The sequence below is a fragment of the Cervus canadensis genome, chromosome 7, assembly GCF_019320065.1.
Source record: "Cervus canadensis isolate Bull #8, Minnesota chromosome 7, ASM1932006v1, whole genome shotgun sequence".
Lineage (NCBI taxonomy): Eukaryota > Metazoa > Chordata > Mammalia > Artiodactyla > Cervidae > Cervus > Cervus canadensis.
The window spans coordinates 59,249,536-59,268,594 of record NC_057392.1 but is presented as its reverse complement, the minus strand read 5'-3'; the positions used below and the strand labels follow the sequence as shown (position 1 = coordinate 59,268,594).

General features: G+C 43.2%; 1 protein-coding gene across 4 annotated transcripts in view; it reads right to left on the bottom strand.

The window, feature by feature from the left end:
* The window catches only part of KLHL6 (kelch like family member 6), a 73,347-nt gene extending 55,530 nt beyond the window's left edge, over positions 1 to 17,817 (bottom strand). For 2 of the 4 annotated variants that reach the window (XM_043473597.1, XM_043473598.1), the window contains exons 1-2: positions 17,751 to 17,817; positions 2,357 to 2,467 (exon numbers count right to left, since the gene is read on the bottom strand). The gene's annotated coding sequence lies outside the window, so the exon portion shown is untranslated. The other 2 variants (XM_043473595.1, XM_043473596.1) reach the window with 2 other exon arrangements.
* Between the last annotated feature and the right edge of the window lie 1,242 nt (positions 17,818 to 19,059).

The following is a 19,059-nucleotide window of genomic DNA, read 5'->3' as shown; positions in this document are numbered from 1 at the left end:
GCTCAAGTGAGTGTCAGGACCCAGTTCTCAACTCTAAAGCACCCATTTCCTCCACCACAGCCAGGCTATCAGAGCTGTAATATCATGTTGACCCTGGCTTCTTGTATCCCAGGGAGAGAACTGCTGCACTTGCCTACTATAGCTACCCTAGTGCTCGGCACCTCACCAAAGCGGCTTCTGCTGTCTGCACCTGCACTCATTCCTCTTGTGGCAGTGGGCAGCAATGATCTGCAAGAGTCCAGTCCTTTCTCTTTTCTGGTCAATGGTGACTCCCTCTCCTGGAGTCCCAGTTCTGCCTCAGCTCTTCTTTTCTTCCATGGATACTTACTCCTAAAATCGGGGCCTTTGATATTCCCCCCAAACTAGTTCTTCATCCAGAGCTCTGTTAATCAAGGTGCTTTGGGCTTCTGGGATCCCTGGCAGATGAGTGGTTAGGATTCCATGCTTCCATTGCAGGTGGCACGGGTTCAGTCCTTGGTCAGGGAACTAAGATCTCACAGGCTGTGCCAAGGGCTTTAAAAAAAAAAAAAAGATGCTTTTGGCTTCAAAGATAGAATATCCCATCAAAAGTGGTTCAAACAATAAGAGTCTCACATTATAAGAAGCTAGAAGTATGGAGTCCCAGGCTGATCCAGAAGTTCAGTGATGTCATCAAGGTCAGAAGATTTTCCCATCTCTCACTCTATCTCCCTTGGAATGATAAAGGTATACTGACATGGTCACACAATAGCCGTCGCAGTATAAAACACCATGTTTTCACAGAACTCTGGTCCAAAATCAGGACAAAAAAGCACAGGTCTCTTCTCCTCCATCTCTCTCTTTTTATTAGAGAGAGAAGTATTTCCTGAAATCCCCGTGATACTTTTCCAGGCCACTTGGCCACCTCAGACCAAACACCAGGAAATATAAATTGAATACTATGATTGGTTTGCATCAAACACAATTCATCCACTGGCACTAGTCCATCTCCCCAAGATCAAGAAATAGCCATGTGCTAGCTGAACAAAGTTACAGCCTGTGTACAGGCTTTGTATACACAGAAGATGGGCTGTGTATACAACTAGTTCCCTGTGCCTGCCACAAGGACGCACACAAGCCAAACTCCTCCTGCAGGCCTTGGCCAGGAAGAGTTCAGAATTTCACCTCTATGACTCTAAACACCTCCTCTAGGGGAGCTGAGGACCACACATGACCCAGTGCCTTTCATGGCATTTTGTCCTCTACAACCTCTCAGGTTATAAACAACATTGGCCGTATTCAGTTCCACCCAGCCACTTCAAATACAACAAAATTAAAAATGTAACTCAATTTTTTGTTTCTGAAGCATTGTATCAAGGCCAAATCTTGTTCTTTAAACTTTAAGAAAAAATCTGTAACATTAATATATAGCCAGTGATTAGACATGAACAAACAATTTAATAAATTATTGTAAAGACAAATGTAAGTATAACCTGAGCATATGAGGCATCACCAGGAGAGTACCCCGTGTGCTTCTTCCTAGTCCTAATCACTTTCTGCCACCTACAATTAACCATGTTGACAGTTTCATACTTTCTATTATAGATTTACCAACTAAATAAGCATCCATAAATAATATAGTTTTTGTGTATAAAATTTTTAATGCATATAAGCATAATTATAGTTATGTACATTTTGGTATGCCTTCTTTCATTCATCTTTCTCTTTTTTTAAGATTCAACCATATTTCTGCCTGTTTTTTATCTTAAGAAAACATGGAATTGTTCCTTCAGTCACATCCACGTGCATCTTCTACAACAAAGGTGATATTGTAGACATCATGTTCAAAAAGGAATTCCCCACAAATGTTCCCAGAGTGAAACTGGGAGAGTCTAGTGTTACCCAGCATGCTGTTGGCACTGCTGGAAACAAACAAGTTAAGGGCAGGCTCTGGACAAGAGAATTAATGTAAACACTGAGCAGGTTCAGCCCTCTGAGACCTGAGATGGCTTCCTGAAATGTGTGAAGGAAAGTAATCAGAAAAACAGACAGCCAAGAGAAAAGTACCTGGGCTGAACTGAAGCACCAGCCTTCTCCCCCTAGAGAAGCATTCTATGTAGGAAGCAGTGGAGAGGAGCCTGAGCTGCTGGAACCCATTCCCTACAAATTTGTGGTGTAATAGGTGTAAAAAAAATAAAATAAAAGACCTCTGTGTTGTGTTAGTCACACAGTGGTGTCTGTCTCTTTGCAACCCCATGGACTGTAGCCCACCAGGCTCTTCTGTCCATAGGACTCTCCAGGCAAGAAAACCAGAGTGTATTTCCATTTCCTACTCCAGAGGATCTTCCCAATCCAGGGATCGAACCTGGGTCTCCTGCATTGCAGGCAGATTCTTTACCTTCTGAGCCACCAGGAATGCTCCAAAGACCTCTGGGCTGTTGGTGGGGGGAGGATATTAAGGGCTCTGGTGGCAGGCCTCAGGTTTGAAATTCATGGAAGAATGTTAACCCTGGAAGACATCAGAGAATTAAGGCAAGACATTAGACCTGGAGGAACAGCAATACCAACAACCGGGCTCAGAGTACAGAATACTGTAGACGGGCATAAGGTCAGAGCAAGGTCAGTTGGTTATAGTTTATGGAAAGGATCTAAAAAAAACACAGATCAAAGTCTCAGTTTCTGTATCTGTAAATTGTAGCTAATAACAGTATCCACCTTGATGTGTTGTAAAGAGGGGGAAATGAGTTAATATGTGAAGCCTTTCACACAATGCCTGGCATACAGTAAGCATTAGCTATTATTATTCAAGCATTTCTGTAGAAAAGAAAGTATGTGCATTTTATTCTAAATCTGGCTTCTGGCTCCAGACCAAAAAACTCCTTCAGTACAATGGTCTTTGTTAGTATCCACAGGCTGTTTATTATCCCCCTGTTATCTTGGATCATTTCCATATAGTCAGTGCAGAGGGGCCCATAGACCACCATCTCCCCTGGGGAAATAAACATTCCCATCACTCCACCCTGTGTGTCAGAAACATTATTCTCCCGAGAGTCACAATTTACAGAAGTATTTGGCCGCCTGGGAAATTCTTCCCAGAAGTAAACCAGATTAAAAAGGTGATTTGAAAAATACATTATTCCAAATGTATATAAAAACATATTATGTGTATTATACTTTTTAATATTTATTTATTCATCTGCGTCACCTGAAATTTTTCATTTCAGTGCATGAATTCTCTCTTTGTAGCACCACAGTAGTTGTGGCGTCCAGGCTTCATTGCTCTGTGGCATGTTGTCTCTTCATTCCCTGACCAGGATTGAACCCATGTCCCCTGCAGTGCAAGTCAGATTCTTAACCTATGGACTACCAGGGAAGTCTCTATTATATTTATAATATAAAAATGCAATTTTTTCAAAGAATGTGTTAAAATACATAATATATATTAATATATTCATTATAAACATTAATTTATTATAAATGACATTATTACTATGAAGAGAAACATTGTCATGTTCTTGGGTTAAGTATCCTGTGTGCTTTATCTTATCTTATTTTCTTTTTTTTTTTTTTTTTTATTTTCCATGCAGTATTTTATTTTATTTTTTTTCCTTTTTAATTAATTAATTTATTTATTTATTTATTTTTTCAGTGGGTTTTGTCATACATTGACATGAATCAGCAATAGATTTACACGTATTCCCCATCCCGATCCCCCCTCCCACCTCCCTCTCCACCCGATTCCTCTGGGTCTTCCCAGTGCACCAGGCCCGAGCACTTGTCTCATGCATCCAACCTGGGCTGGTGACCTGTTTCACCATAGATAGTATACATGCTGTTCTTTCGCATCCCACCCTCACCTTTTCCCACAGAGTTCAAAAGTCTGTTCTGTACTTCTGTGTCTCTTTTTCTGTTTTGCATAAAGGGTTGTCGTTACCATCTTTCTAAATTCCATATATATGTGTTAGTATGCTGTAATGTTCTTTATCTTTCTGGCTTACTTCACTCTGTATAATGGGCTCCAGTTTATCCATCTCATTAGAACTGATTCAAATGAATTCTTTTTAACAGCTGAGTAATATTCCATGGTGTATATGTACCACAGCTTCCTTATCCATTCGTCTGCTGATGGGCATTTAGGTTGCTTCCATGTCCTGGCTATTATAAACAGTGCTGCGATGAACATTGGGGTGCACGTGTCTCTTTCAGATCTGGTTTCCTCGGTGTGTATGCCCAGAAGTGGGATTGCTGGGTCATATGGCAGTTCTCTTACCTTATTTTCTTATATCCTGAGAATTTAATAAAATAGGTTGTTTTCCTCTTTTTACAGTTGAGGAAACCAAGGCTTTAAACTGAAGTTGGATTCACCTGAAACTATCGACATTGTTAATCAGTTATAAGTGTCAAAGTGTTAGTCGCTCAGTAGTGTCGACTCTTTGTACTCCATGGACTGTAGCCCACCAGGCTCTTCTGTCCATGGAATTCTCCAGGCGAGGATACTGGAGTTGGTGAACTTTCCCTTCTCCATACCCCAGTAGGAAGGAAAAAAAAATTGAAGTTGGGTGTTTTGTTCCAGGTCACACGGGCTGTACCAAGTAAGTCAGTTACAGCATCTGATTTGCCCATGCCCTATTCTAATGGAAAGTTTCCAGTTCACCTCTTCTATTGCCCAGTAAGTCATTTTTGGGGTTGTTACTAACTAGAAGTGGATGCCCCCATCCAAAGACAGCGACGTGCATGTAGACATTAGTTCAAGGACACATGGAGCTGGCTCAAAAAGATCAGATGGGACAACTAGAGACTCTCTAATTTGAAAAAAGAAACAGTTTTCCGTGAGAACCAAAATAAGAGGCAAAAAGATGTATCAAGAGATGCCAAAGATTGAGTCAGAACCATGCCAAATTAAAGCTGTTTGGAAACCAAACTTCTGAAAAGCAAACACTGTAAGTAAGCAGGGGAGCTTCGAAAGTTAAAGTGGAGATCAGAGCTGATATAGAGAGAGTGGCTGAGACAGGTCACCCTGAGACTGGGTGGAGAGCCATGGACTCCTTTTGCCCAAATCCCAAGGCTGCTCTGAATCTGGATCGAGTTTCTAGCTCTAGTTGCAGCTCCACTTTGGATTTTAGAGAGATTTCTGCCTAGATTCCACTTTTACTGAAGTAACTTAATTGAGACTCTTTTCATTGTATTCAAATGAGCCTAACTGGGACTGAAGCAGAGCAGTGCTGAGCAGCTCATCTCTCTGACTCCACATACCAACCACTGGGCTACCCTTCCTGCACAGACCAGAGATGTTGCCAGGTGCAGACACGGGCCTTGGAAAAAAGGTCAGAAACCATACAGCAGCCAGTACTAATTCAGGTTAACTGTTTATATACAACCCTGAAGTCGACTTTCCAAATGAAAAGTCAAGGAGTAAATCGGAAACAGCAAAACGTCCAAAGAGTGGGATTTGTCAATAAAAAACAGCACCCAAATGTTTGCCTATAGCTAAGTGCAGGAGAAAAGCTATAAAATCATAGATACAAGATGTTTCTATTTTTGCGAACATGAGAGCATATGAAAATAGATAAAAGACCAGAAGAAAACGTATTCATTCATTCATCAAATGTTTCACGAGTGTGTTCTAGGTGCTCAGGATACAAGGGTGAGCAAAAAGTGACACAGTTCCTACCCTCAAAGAGCTTCTGTTCTAGTGAGGAAGACCAACACATGCACTGTAATCATTCTAAGTATTTGAGGGAAATGCACTTGGCAGAAAACTTTATCATGGGCAATGTGATCTCATCAGAGAAGTTAGCAAGGGCTTCTCTGATAACTAAGTTGTGATAGATAAATATGCAGTACCTGCATGAAGGGTTGTCCAGCCAGAGGCTACAGCATGGGCAGAGTCCAGTGAGGAGGGACACTTGCCCTTTGGAAATAGTTGTCTCTTGTGTGGATAACAAATTACTAGGAGCCAGTATGGATAAGCAGGAAGAAAAGGAGGCCAGTGTGAAATCTGTCACAGTGATCCAGGTGGCATAAGATGACAGCAGCATGGGCTGGGAGACAGGGCTGGGGACAGAAACAAGCTGATGAATGGGAAGCATCCAGGAAAGTCAAAATCAACAGGAATTGATGATAGATTGGATATGGAAGGTAAAGGAAAGGGAATTTTCAATAATGGCTTAGGTTTCTAGTGTGAATAGCTGGATGAATGGAGTTACCAACACTCTGATATGGGGAACACTAGAAAAGGAACAGGTTTGGGGGAGAAGATATGAGTTTAGTTTCTAGTTTTGCAAAATGAAAAGAGTGCTAGAGGGACTTTGTTAGTGATCCAATGGCTAAGACTTCATGCTGTTAAAGCATGGGGACTCATGCTGTTAAAGCATGGTCAGGGAACTAGATCCTGCATGCTGCAACTAAGACCTGGCACAGCCAAATAAATACATATCTTTTTTTTAGGCAAAAAAAAAAAAAAAGGAGTGCTGCTGATGTGTTGCACAACTATGTGAATAGACTTAAAATTATTGAACTCTGCATTCTCAAATGGTTAACGTGGTTAAAAAGAGCAACAACAACCAAAAGAAAGAAGTTTTCTTGCTAGTTTTAACATATTGGGGATATTGGGCCCAGGATATTCCAGAATTCTGAAAGTATTAACATCAAATGCCACGTTTCAAAATCTTCTTAGATGAAACAGTACTGAATATGCACTTGGGTTCGAAATACAAAATTAATCAAAGTTGAGTCCCTTGAGTTGAGATATTTAAAACAACTAAGACAATTTTCAATTTACGTGTAAATTCATCTAGCACAAAAGTGATATTAAAGATTTGATTACATTGTTCCCCCCTCCCAAAATAGCTATAAAGAACACTGTAAGGAAAATTTGAATGTGAGCTGTGCCCAGTGACATTACAGCAAGGTTAAATTTCTTACATGTGATCAGGGTATTGTGGTTATGTAGGAAAATGTTTGTTCCCAGCAGATAATGCTCTTTTGCAGGTGAAGCATCATAATACCTGCCACTTAGTTTCAAATAGTTCAACAAAATAAAATGTTTCATATAAAGATAAAGCAAAGAGTGTGGGGGAGCTCATTATACTATTCTTTTATGTTTTAAATTCAAAATGTTTGGAGGAGGGTAAAGGGAGCACACAATCTCCAGCTTAGATGGACAAGGAGGTTTGAAAGGTACAGCCAAGAACAGGCTCAGAATCACTCTGAAGGATCAGAGTGATAAGAACATGACTTTCCTGGTAAGAACACTGCTTTCCTTATGCCTGAGTTAAGATGCTGCGCCTTGTTCTACTGACACTGTTAATTCAGGGTGGGGATGCTACTGCCAGAACTTCCCCAAGGACTCAATCTTACAACAATCTCCCAACTGAGTAAATGTTCCAGCAGAGAAGGTGACCTCTGGATGGACCATTAGAATTAAAAAGTGTGAACCTGAATGGCTGAGGATAACTCCACATCACAGGGTGGGGTGGGGGAGTTGGGGGACGGGGACTTCCAATCAATCTCATTTTGAAACATCCAGGTGGCCTTCTCACGCTTAAAACACTTCATCTAGCGTGGAAAAATGTGACCAAGTCTGTGTGACATTTCACGCTACAGAATTTCAATACATCTTTAGATGAAAGATGGAAAACATTGGGTTCATGAAGTCCACTCTCTATATCTCCATTTCAAGGGACGCTTTCATGTAGTCCATGGATATATCATCCACATTATCCAGAGATTCTCAGATTAGCCTAAATTCTTTTAAACCTGACATACTGGAAACCTAATGCCATAAATATGATTCAGTAGCTCTGATCTTTTGTGATTCTTAAAAAATACATAGAAACATTTTAATACATACCAAAGGCATTCAGGAAGGCCCTTTAGATGATCTCCAGTCTGGGTTAACAACACTGCTGCTCAGGATTGTGGATATAATAAGATGTGGATGTGAGAAGATAAAATATTATTGAAAGGTACCGTGTATAACCAATAGTTTATCCATAACATAATCATCTTATTAACCCTTCTAGGTACAAATACAGCAGGAGATATTTAGGGGAACAGTACAGAAAAGTGAAAGTCCCTGCTCACTTCTGAATCTCACGCTGCCTCTGCAAATAGCCTCCTTCAGTATGAGGTGTGGAAAGGTGTATACTAACTTAAACTGGGGACTGGAGAACTTAGCCATCACTTTCTCAGAGAAATAACAGAATTTGAGGGCTTATACCTGGAGAAAGGATCCTAGTGTGGAGAGCATCAGGAGATCTACCCAAGGAGCTTAGGGGTCCTGTAGAACCCCATCTTAATTGTCTAGGGGTTCTGCTTGAACAGGAGAACAGAAGACCACTGGAAAGGACCAAACCGAAGTCAGAAAGACCTGAATTTTAATTCCAGTTATTGCATTTCTCAGTGTGGCAGTGACAATATGCTTAACTTTGCAGAGCCTCAGCTTCACCTGTAAAATGGGTTACCTATCTTATAGCATTGTTGTGGCTATCAAATGAGAGATAATTTTGTAACGTCCTTAGCACTGAACCTGACATACGTTAGTGTTAAATAAGTAACAACTATTATTAAATAAGGAAAGTTTCAAACCCTAAGCATAGAAGAGCAGAGACATAAATTCCCTCCAGACATGAGAACCATTTGGCCACTGCCTGACTGACTGATATGTAAATTATGTCTAGCGCTCTCAAAATAATCCACCTTAACGGAAAGTCGTTTCTTTGTCTGAAGTCGACAAAGTACATTTCTCTGCACATTTAGGCTGCCCCTTTCCCTGGAGGCTCTGTCCTGGGTCATTGACAGATCCAAGATGACACTGAGGATGGGGAGCTGAAATTGGCCCTTTTCCAGAATTAAGTTCAAGTTTAATCAATATTATTAAATGTCAAGTATGAACCAGCCACAGTAATGGACACTAGGGGATACAGAAAGGACTAAATATCCCCCAACTCTACCTCAAGGAGCTCCTAGTCTAAGGAGACCAACATGAGAACAGAAAATCTCTAAGGAGTGTGCGAAACATGCAGGTTACTGTGAGAAAATCAGACATTCGAAATTACATGAAGCCTTTTAGATCCAATCTTTATATATCTTCAACATTTTATTCTGTTCCTCTATTTAGTGCTTTTCCTTAGCAACTAAACTCTCAGCAAATGGGCTTAAGTCAATGTATATTCAAATGAGAAAACAAAGTCCACCGCACTGTTTGCTTCAGAAGTTGCCATCTTTGTCTCTGAGTGCTGAGGGCTGAGCTGCTCAGCCATGTCCGACTCTGCAATTGTATTAATGAGTTCTATGATTCTTGTCTCTGGCACTGGAGGAGAGGTACCTAGTACAGTCTGAGGTACTCTCTTAGAGGTACCTAACACTACTGCTGCTACTGCTACTGCTACTCGAAGGCAATGGCACCCCACTCCAGTGCTCTTGCCTGGAAAATCCCATGGACGGAGGAGCCTGGTAGGCTGCAGTCCATGGGGTCGAGAAGAGTCAGACATGACTGAGCTACTTCACTTTCACTTTTCACTTTTATGCATTGGAGAAGGAAATGGCAACCCACTCCAGTGTTCTTGCCTGGAGAATCCCAGGGATGGGGTCTCACAGAGTCGGACACGGCTGAAGTGACTTAGCAGTAGCAATACAGGGTTATGCCAGGAAGGATCTTTCTGTCATACTCTCTGTGAGAGTCTCATTGGGGATTAGAGGTTTCAACATATGAATTTTGTGAGGATGCAATTCTGTCCATAGTGTTCCAACCCTGCCCACCCCACCCCCCAAAATCCATGTCCTTATTGCATGAAAAATACATTCTTTCCATCCCAACAGCTCCCAAAGCCTTAACTCATTCTAGCATCAATTTTAAAGTCTAAAGTCCAAACTCTAAATATCAAAATCAGATGTAGGTAAGACTAGAGGTAGGACTCGTCCTGAGGCAAAACAGCTCTCCAACTGTGAACCTGTAAAACCAGGCAAGTTAAGTGCTTCCAAATACAATGGTGAGACAGGCTTTTCCATTCCAAAAAGGAGAAATAAGAAAGAAGGAAGGGGTGATACATCCCCCCAGACATCACAACCCAACAAGGCAAATTCTATTAGATCATAAGTCTCGAGAATAACACTCTTTGGTTTGATGCACCGCCTTCCAGACCCACTGGGACAGCAGCCCCACCTCCCCAGCTAGGCAGCCAGGGTCATGCCCACAAGGCTTTTGTCATTTTAACAGAAAGAATTTAATACAGGGAATGTTTAACTAGATAATAAAGAATTGCTAACTAAAGGCAAAAAGAGATTACTAAGCTCTCAGAGAGGAAGTAATGGCAGAAAGCAGTTCCTAGGCTGGGAGAACCAAGGGAAGAGGTTGGAATTATTCAAATTTAGGAAGATCCCCTGGAGGAGGAACTGGCAGCCCACTTCAGTATTCTTGCCTGGAGAATTCCTAGGACAGAGGAGCCTGGTGGGCTATAGTCCATGGGGTCACAAAGAGTCGGACATGACTTGAGCGACCAACACTAGATGACTAGGGATTTGGAGGTGAGTCCCAGTGGACCGGGACCCAGACTTCGGAGGAAGCAGGGCCAGCCAACAGTGCTGGTATCTCTTCAGGGACACCATGTTGGCTTTGCAAGTTGGCAAAGCTTCAAACTGGACTGAACTGTATGTTACTTGCTAGGCTTGCCATAGCAAAGCACCACAAACTGGGTAACTTAACAGAAATGTATTGTCTCACATTCTGGAGGCTAAAAGTCCAAAATCAAGGTGTTGACTGGGGCTCCTTCTGAAAGCTCTGTGAAGGAAGGGTCTGTTTAAGGCCTCTGTCCTTGGCTTATAGATGGTCTTCTTGTGTCTCTTCACATTGTTTTCCCTTTACGTATATTTTTGTGTCCAAATTTCCTCTTCTTATAAGCACATCAGTCATATTGAATTAAAAAGCCCACCCTCATGTTAACCTGAATACCTCTGTAAAGACCCCATCTCCAAATAGGGTCATATTCTGAGGTTCTCGGGGCAAGGACTACAGCATATGAGTTTGGGGGAGCACATCTCAACCTGTAACAAACTATTTCTGGAATGAACTACCTCTGCCAGAGTGAAGGAGCAGCATTGCTGGATGCTGACGACAGGAACAGGATGCCAGCCAGAAATAAACCAGAAGCAAAGAGGAAAATGTCTCTTCTTCCTCATCTAGCCCTGCAGTCTCCCCAACATCCCTCATGGACAGAGCCTAAAAGGAAGCAGCTGGCCAAGAAAAAATGTGGCTTGTACAGTCCCAGCCCCAGTATCACAAAGCAGAATATAGAAGAGTGGGTTTGAAAGCTGAGAGATCATAGTTTAAAGACTGACAAAGTGCAGAATAGTTGCTACTTATTAATCACTAGCATCAGATCTTGTATTTTCATTTTCCACACATTTTATAATATAAAAGGAAGAATTGCAATAAAATATTTAATTGAACAAACATACTGGCTATGCTGCTAAAACTGTACTGACAGCTGATGGGCTGGAACATCTCCGTGCCTTAGCTCACATTCTTTTGTGCACTAATATACAGCGCTGTACTGGTGGCCTTCAGAACTGAGCTACAGAAGGCCAGTGTGTAATACGTGTGGTGTGTGAGAAAATGAAAAAAATGGAAGTCAAGTTGTTAGCAAGTGTTGTTTCCGTTTTGTAGTTCAGGCTGTGAGAGTTCAGAAGGAGAGGTCATTTGCCCAAGGTCACACAGCTAGTAAGAGACAGAACATGGATTTGAACTGGGACCTGATTGTCTGTGTCTCATCTGCCAAATGAAATTAATAGTACTTACTCCATAGAACTGTTCTAAGGATTAAACTAATATGTATACTGTGCTTGAGACACAGCCTGGGATGTCACAAGAGTTCAACAAATATTGCCTGAGTCTGGGGCTTTTTTTAACCATCCCAGGTTGTCCCATTACACACACTCATCAAAACTTTATGGCATTTGGAGGACAGAACTGCAATGAATAGAGACAGAGTTGGGAACAAAATTCCTTTAAGTTTTTTAAAATCATAATATATTTTTCTATCCAATCTCTCCACCCGCAATCATCCCTTTTGGACCCCCAGGATCTAGACACAAGCATTGACTGAGCACTGGCCACGTGGTAATCACTGGAGATATAACACTGAGACAGAGAGAGTCCCGCCTTCAATGACAAGCAATGAGAACACAAAAAAAGGCCATGGCGGATCTTTCACGTCTGGGTTTCCCTGACACAGGTGTGGGAGCCTGTATTAGGGAAACCGGATGAGGACCTGAGGAAGAGAAAACTTCCATGGAGGAAGTCATGTTTGAGGTGAAATCTGAAAGACAAGTAGGAGATTGTAAGCATTTCAAACATAGGCAAGAACTTGAGAAAAAGCCTCAAGGCAAGAGGGAGCAAGGAGTCTTTGAAGAACTGAAGGAGGGTGACTGTGGTGTAGAAGTTAAGGTGACAACAGGCAAAGCTGGAGAGATTCCCCAGGGCCTGTTCCTGCAGGGCTCTGTGAGCCACAAGACCCTGGACATTATCTGGGTGATAGTATAGGACCACGGAAGGGTTTTAAGCAAGTGAGGGACAGTAAGACATGGACTTTAAGAAGATCAGCTCTCAGAACTTGCCTGGTGGTCCAGTGGTTAAGAATCCACCTTGTAATTCAGGGAATGCAGGTTTGCTCCCTGGTCAGAGAACTAAGATCTCACACGCTGTGGAGCAACGAAGCCCCTGTACTCAGCCACTGAGCCCGTGTGCCGCAACTAGAGAATCTGTGTGCACAAACGATCCCACGTGATGCAGCAACTAAGATCCAGTGCAACCAAGTAAATAAATAACTGTTTTTTAAAAAGAAAGAAGATCAGCTCTGGATGTGGTAGGGGGGACGTTTGGGAGTGAGGTAAGAGAGGAGGTGGGGAAATCAGAAAAGCTGCTGCTGCTGCTGCTGCTGCTAAATCACTTCAGTCGTGTCCGACTCTGTGCGACCCCGTAGACGGCAGCCCGCCAGGCTCCCCCGTCCCTGGGATTCCTCAGGCAAGAACACTGGAGTGGGTTGCCATTTCCTTTTCCAGTGCATGAAAGTGAAGTCGCTCAGTCGTGTCTGACTCTTAGCGACCTCATGGACTGCAGCCTACCAGGCTCCTCTGTCCATGGGATTTTCCAAGCAAGAGTACTGGAGTGGGGTGCCATTGCCTTCTCCGAGAAAAGCTGCTACCTGTCAGCAAAAGCCAGGTGAGAGCTGATGAAGGTCTGAGATAAAGAAATGTCATGGGGATGGAGAAAAGTAGATGGACTCAAGTAATATATGAAAGGTAGAGCCCACAGCATTTGAAAGCTGATTAGAAATAAGGAATGAGGGGCAAGGAGAAGAAACGGGAGAAATAAAGGAAAATATGAAAGCTTCTACTTGGAGCAACTGGATTGATGGTGATACCCTTTGCCAGGATAGGGGCACACGAGGCAAAGCAGGCTTAAGGCAGAAGAAGATGGGTTTAGGTTTAGGGCTGAGTTTGAATTGTGCAAGTCATCCCGATGGAGATGCTTTCTTTCTTTTTTTTTTTTTTTTTTTGAGATGATTTCTAAGTAGCTGGATTCTTTGTAAACCATCATGTCTTATTTTCCCACTTCAACTAGTGACCACAGTCCCACCTCTCCAAGCAGCCGAGCTCTCTATGAATCAACCAATAAGTGCCTTGAGTACCACCTGCTATAAATGAGAGTATTATTAGCCTCTCATTTTAATAACTGATAAATTTAAATTTGCTCCCCTCCAAAATTCATCCTTAGTGAGAACAGGATGTGGGTGTATGCAACACATAATTACATATGTACTGTGAACTCTATTTAAAATGAGACCATTGTTACTCAACTGTTAGATACTTTCTAAACCCAAACCTATTTTTTGCTCTTTATGTTGCTACCATCAGCTAGAAAAGAGGGTCCCATTTTTTTTTTTTGTAATGTTGACCTGTTATTCATCTCAAAATTAAACACTAAGAAATGGAACACAAGTTATTTGAATTTTTATTCTGGAAAGGAAAATTCTAAGCTTCACAACATCAAATCAGAAGTCTTAATCTGAGAATACGGCCAACTTAGAATCAGAAAACGTTATGGCTAGATCATTTAAATGAGTGGATATTATTTTTAACTCAGAAATCCCTATGTACAAGGCTCTGTTCAACAAATTTTGGCATCTTTTGGGAGGAAAACATCTAAGTATAATTCTGGTCTCCTCTACAGTGGGTCAAGCAGCAACTGCAGAAGAATCAGTGTTGGCCCCAGGCAGAACCTCTAGTGGGACTACACCTCTGAAGACTGAGTGAATAGGAAAGCCACAGCCCACTCAATTCAAAGGAACCGTGTATGTTGAGAGAGATTCAAAGAAGCCATTTCCTCCAGGAGGCCGTCCCTCATTCCATTCAAGCTGGGTAAGATGGGCCTCTTGTTTGTTCACATTGAACCCTGGGCGTTTCTGCCCTGGCATTAGACACCCATTACTGGAAACATCTGTTCTAGTGTCCATTCCTCTGCTACACCAGTGTGCAGTGTGAGGGTGGAAACTCTGCCTTGGACACGTGCATCTCCCTAGCATTGGGCACAGTAGATACTCAATTGTTGTTCAGTCACTAAGTCGTGTCTGACTCTTTGCGATCCCCTGGACCACAGCACATACTCAATAAAATCTGATAAAATACTGAATGCCCTAGTCACACATTTCTCAGACAGTTCTAACATCAATAAAGATACTTTGATGCTCAGAGCTAAATACTTAAAAACATGTAATTTTCTAAAATCTTACTCTTAGCTCTACTGTTGTAGAAACAAACTCATTCAGAAGGACAATGCAGATAGTGAAGTTTATTACACCGGCAGGCCCAAGGCAGAATCTCCTCTTAGCCAAGGACCCCGACCAGTTTTTGTGAAAACCTTATATACCCTAAGTGTACGTGCTCGACACCCCCCCTCCCCAAATTCTCTGAAACTAGTCTGAACAAAGGAAAAGAAAGATACAATCAAAGTTAACCTGTGATTTGTATGCCTTAAACCTGTGGTTCGTATGCCTTAAGCCTAGGTAGTTAACAGTGGATAATTATCAATAGGCCTGTGGTCATACCCCAATAAGCATAATAGAATTTATGATTCTATTTGGTTACACAGATAATTAGGTATTCTTTTAGGTCGGAGAGTCTAGGTAGGAGCCCTGGGCTCTTCCATCTGTGGGCCGAGGGGCGGGGGCAGGGGGGGGTCGGGGGGGGGGGGGGTCTGGTTTTCCAGTTGGTATGTCGTTTCCATAGATACTGGGCATATAGCTCAAAGTCCACAGTCCAGCCCGAGATGGAATCCTGCTTTCAAGATGGAGCCTGTTCTGTCTGTTTCTTCCTTCACTACTACTAATGCAAACCCAGCTCCCTGAAAATTCCTTTTAAAGAAGGGATTAAGATGTGCTCCAAATAAATGTGGATTTCACTTGATCAGCCACTATGTGAAGTTTATCTTTTCTCCTCTGCTCTGATCTACTTCCATGGGGCACCATTTATGCATCCTTCAATTCAGATGTATTTATTGATTACATACTCTATGGCAAGCATTGTACTAAAAGCAGGACGTGCAGCACTGACCATGAAAGAACCAGGCCCAGCCCCTCATGGAGCTTACAGCCAGGTATCCACTGGCACCTATTCACCTACAAAACTCCAAAGACCCTGAGACTGCCACGTGGACATAATACATTTTTATCTTTAAGCTCTTGAAAATGTAATGCATTGAAAAAGCAAGCTCATGCTAATTCAGGGATATCTAGTAGTCTGCCATTCAGAGTTAAATAACAAGTCTGCTAAATATTTTTAAGTTTCCCAAGCCAACTGGGAACCGACCAATACACAAGAATTCATATCGAGGCACATCCAAGTTCCCCCTGGCCTCCCTCAATGCAGGCACCTGCACGGGAATATCCGTCCTGAAAAGCCAAAGGGAGACAGCGATGGCCACATCGTGCAGCATCATTTGCTAAGGTCTTTCAATCGCCTGCTTACAGGCCTCCCCTGTGTGAATTCAGGAAAAGGCGCCCCCTCTCGGCAGGCACATTAGAAAAAGGCGTCCCTTCCTCCCCAGCCGACCGGGTGCATGGCGGCGGCGGGAGTGGAGCTCAGCCAGGATTTCAATCCCAGCATGCCCTTCAGCAGAGTTCCACGCTGAAGTTCTGCTACCAACTCGCTTGTCCGTGCACTGGTGCAAAATGCATTAGCGCGTTTACATCACGTCTATGTTTAATGTTCATAACCAAGAAAACCAGTTTTTCTGGGAAATTACTGAACTATGTGGAACGCCTTTCCTAAAATCGCAGCAGCAGTCATAGAAACTTTAAGCACAATTCAAACGCATCAAACTTCTAAGATCACTACTCATTTCTGCTAAATAACTCTCTAACTCTTCAAAGTCTATGACTTCATTGAGCTGTGAGCAATTCAGAAATGGAAAATGAGCAGAGAGTCTCCAGTTGTGTGGTTTGGGATAAAGCCCAGCACCTCCCTGGACAAATAGCAAGGTCAGTGTTCCCACAACTCGCCAGTCGCTTCACTGAGGAAGTGCCGGCTTGGTAGCCTTTGAGCCTCTCAGAACTTGAATTCCCAGCAAATCATTTTGTGTGATTGACCCAGAACCAGCCCCTTCACTTGTGACTCTGAGAAGCAATTGTGAAAATGAGACTGCGGTGGGGAGATGTTACAGGGCTGCCCTACACCAGCTGACGTGCGTGTGGACGGCCTGTTCTCAAAGGTCCCTCAGATGCCCGGCACCGGGCATATCTCATGACCACTTCCAGCCCAGACATCCTGGCCTTGTCTGTGCGTCTCCCTCCTTCTCCTCTCCCCACCTGCTAGTCACCACCACCACCCCTGGTCCAAATTGTCCTCTTGATTTGAGATGAGCCATTCATTACTCCCTTCCCAAGTCACCCCAGGCCCATCTTCAAGCAAACACTTCTAAGGGCTCTGCTGAACAAATAGGTTGTATTACTGTTTCAACAGAGGACTTGACTTTATAAGGTTTTTTTCTTTAATAAAATTCACCATCCTTGAAGACAGCTGTGGTTTCAAAGAACCATCTTCTCTTTTGTTTTTCTGACAAATGGTACAGTGGAAATCAGCTGCTTGAACCTCCTTCTTCAGCTTGATTGAACAGTGGAAACCTTTTTTCTCTCCCAGACCACACTGGTGTCTGGTCTATGGTCAGTGCATTCAACTTTTCCAAGCTTAGACTAAAGCCCCCAAATTACAAATCGGCAGGTGGTTTATCCCTACTGGTTTAGCGTGCTAGCTATCTAGGTTTACAGACTGAAAGAGTTTAGTTTAAAACCTTGGTCGAGTCAGGGTCCGAGATCTGGCCCCCTAGCGTGGCCACTCAGTGGCTCCTGCCCACCTGGACATTTGATGGACTGCACAAGGCAAAGGACTAGCCTTGTTTGCCCTTGTGGCTTCTCTAGGTGACGGTCATTTTGCTGTTTCCTCTGATCCTTCTCGGCCATCCCTGCTCACACATCAAAAGCAGAGAGCGGGCAGATTCCAGACTCAGCCTTCCATTCATGCACCCTGTACAACTACCTGAAGGCCTACCTGAAGGGATGGGAGACTTCTTCCTAAACTTGCTGTTCATATCCTTCCTTTTGCACCAGTCTCCTCGATCCATTTTCAAACTTTATTCCATTCTGATGAAGCTGCTTGTTTGGGGGATGGTTTTGATTCTCCACCCTGGCCACATGACCTCAGACTGCTTCAAGCAAACAGCTCTGCCCTCTCTGACCCACCTGGGATCCTCGAGCCCTGGCCCCCTTCTTGGAAGAACATTCTCCTGTCCTGAGAACGGCGTTGGACCAGCAGGAACCCACAGTCCCAGGCCCAAGAGCACTTGCTTCTCCCCGGTTCCCTTGTCCCACCCCCTAGAAGCCCCCAGCAACACCTCACACCAAGTCTGCTGACAGAGCCCTGATAAAAGGCCTCAGCCCCGTAGGCTGAGTGATGACAGCTACAGCGGCATGCACAGTCCTGGGGCCACTCCTTGCCCAATGCCTTTGCTGGGGCATTTTTCTAGCAAATGAGTGCAGCTGCTTAATTTCTCCCTGCAATCTGTGCTTCCGTGACTGTGAGTCTCTGGAGAGGCAGAATGAGTAGTGTTTTGGTTCTCTGCCTGACGAAAGTGATCCACATCCAAGGACACATTCCTTATGTGATATGTACTGTGTCTCTAACTCTCTCTGGCAATGGTAAGCTCAGATAGCAGAAAACGCCACTGCTCATGGCAAGGATTATGAAAAAGATACTCTGCAACTCAAAGAGTTCATGCTATCAGGGAAAACACTCCCACAAAGACATGCAGAAATTTTCTTCCAGCCCTTTGGATCCCTGCAAGCATGAAGCCAGCTAGAAGTCAGACCCAATTTCAGGCAGCACCAGGAAATGAGGCAGCAGCTGTTACAAGGTAATTAAGTTAGGCAAAAGGCAGAGGGGCCAGGAAGCTGGTGTGAGGTCAGGCAGGGTCAGAAAGGACATGGATCTGCTCAGGCCTGTAAAATGCCCATTAGCTGCAGACATACAGGAATGGTCCCTGTAAGCACTGTCAACAGTGAGAAGACTAATGCAAGTATCTAACAAGTCTTTGTAGGACCCCAACACCAGATCCATTCTCTCTTCTACTGCAGGCTGCTTTGAGGAGGCTGAAGAATCCCTGTGTCCTGTTTTCGGATGATTTTACTAACAGGAAACTCTTTTTTCCCTAGTTGGTGGCATATTGAATAGATGAATGGACAGATGAATGAACGAATAGGAGAGTGAGAAGTAGGAACAGGTGAATTTTGTAGTTAGAACCAGTATCAAGGATTGAATTTAAGGCCAGGATTTATCACCCACACCCCAAACCAATATCTCTGACGACCACATTAACCACTGAGTTTCCAAAGAGGCTGGGGGTGTGATTTTCATGGACTGGCACTTAACAGCAATGATAATGTGATCACTTGTCAGAGAGCTGCTGCTATGTACCAAACACTGTGTCACATGCTGTATTAGATAGGACTCTCCCATGTTCTGTGCAGCCACTTTGACAAGAGTGTTATTTCA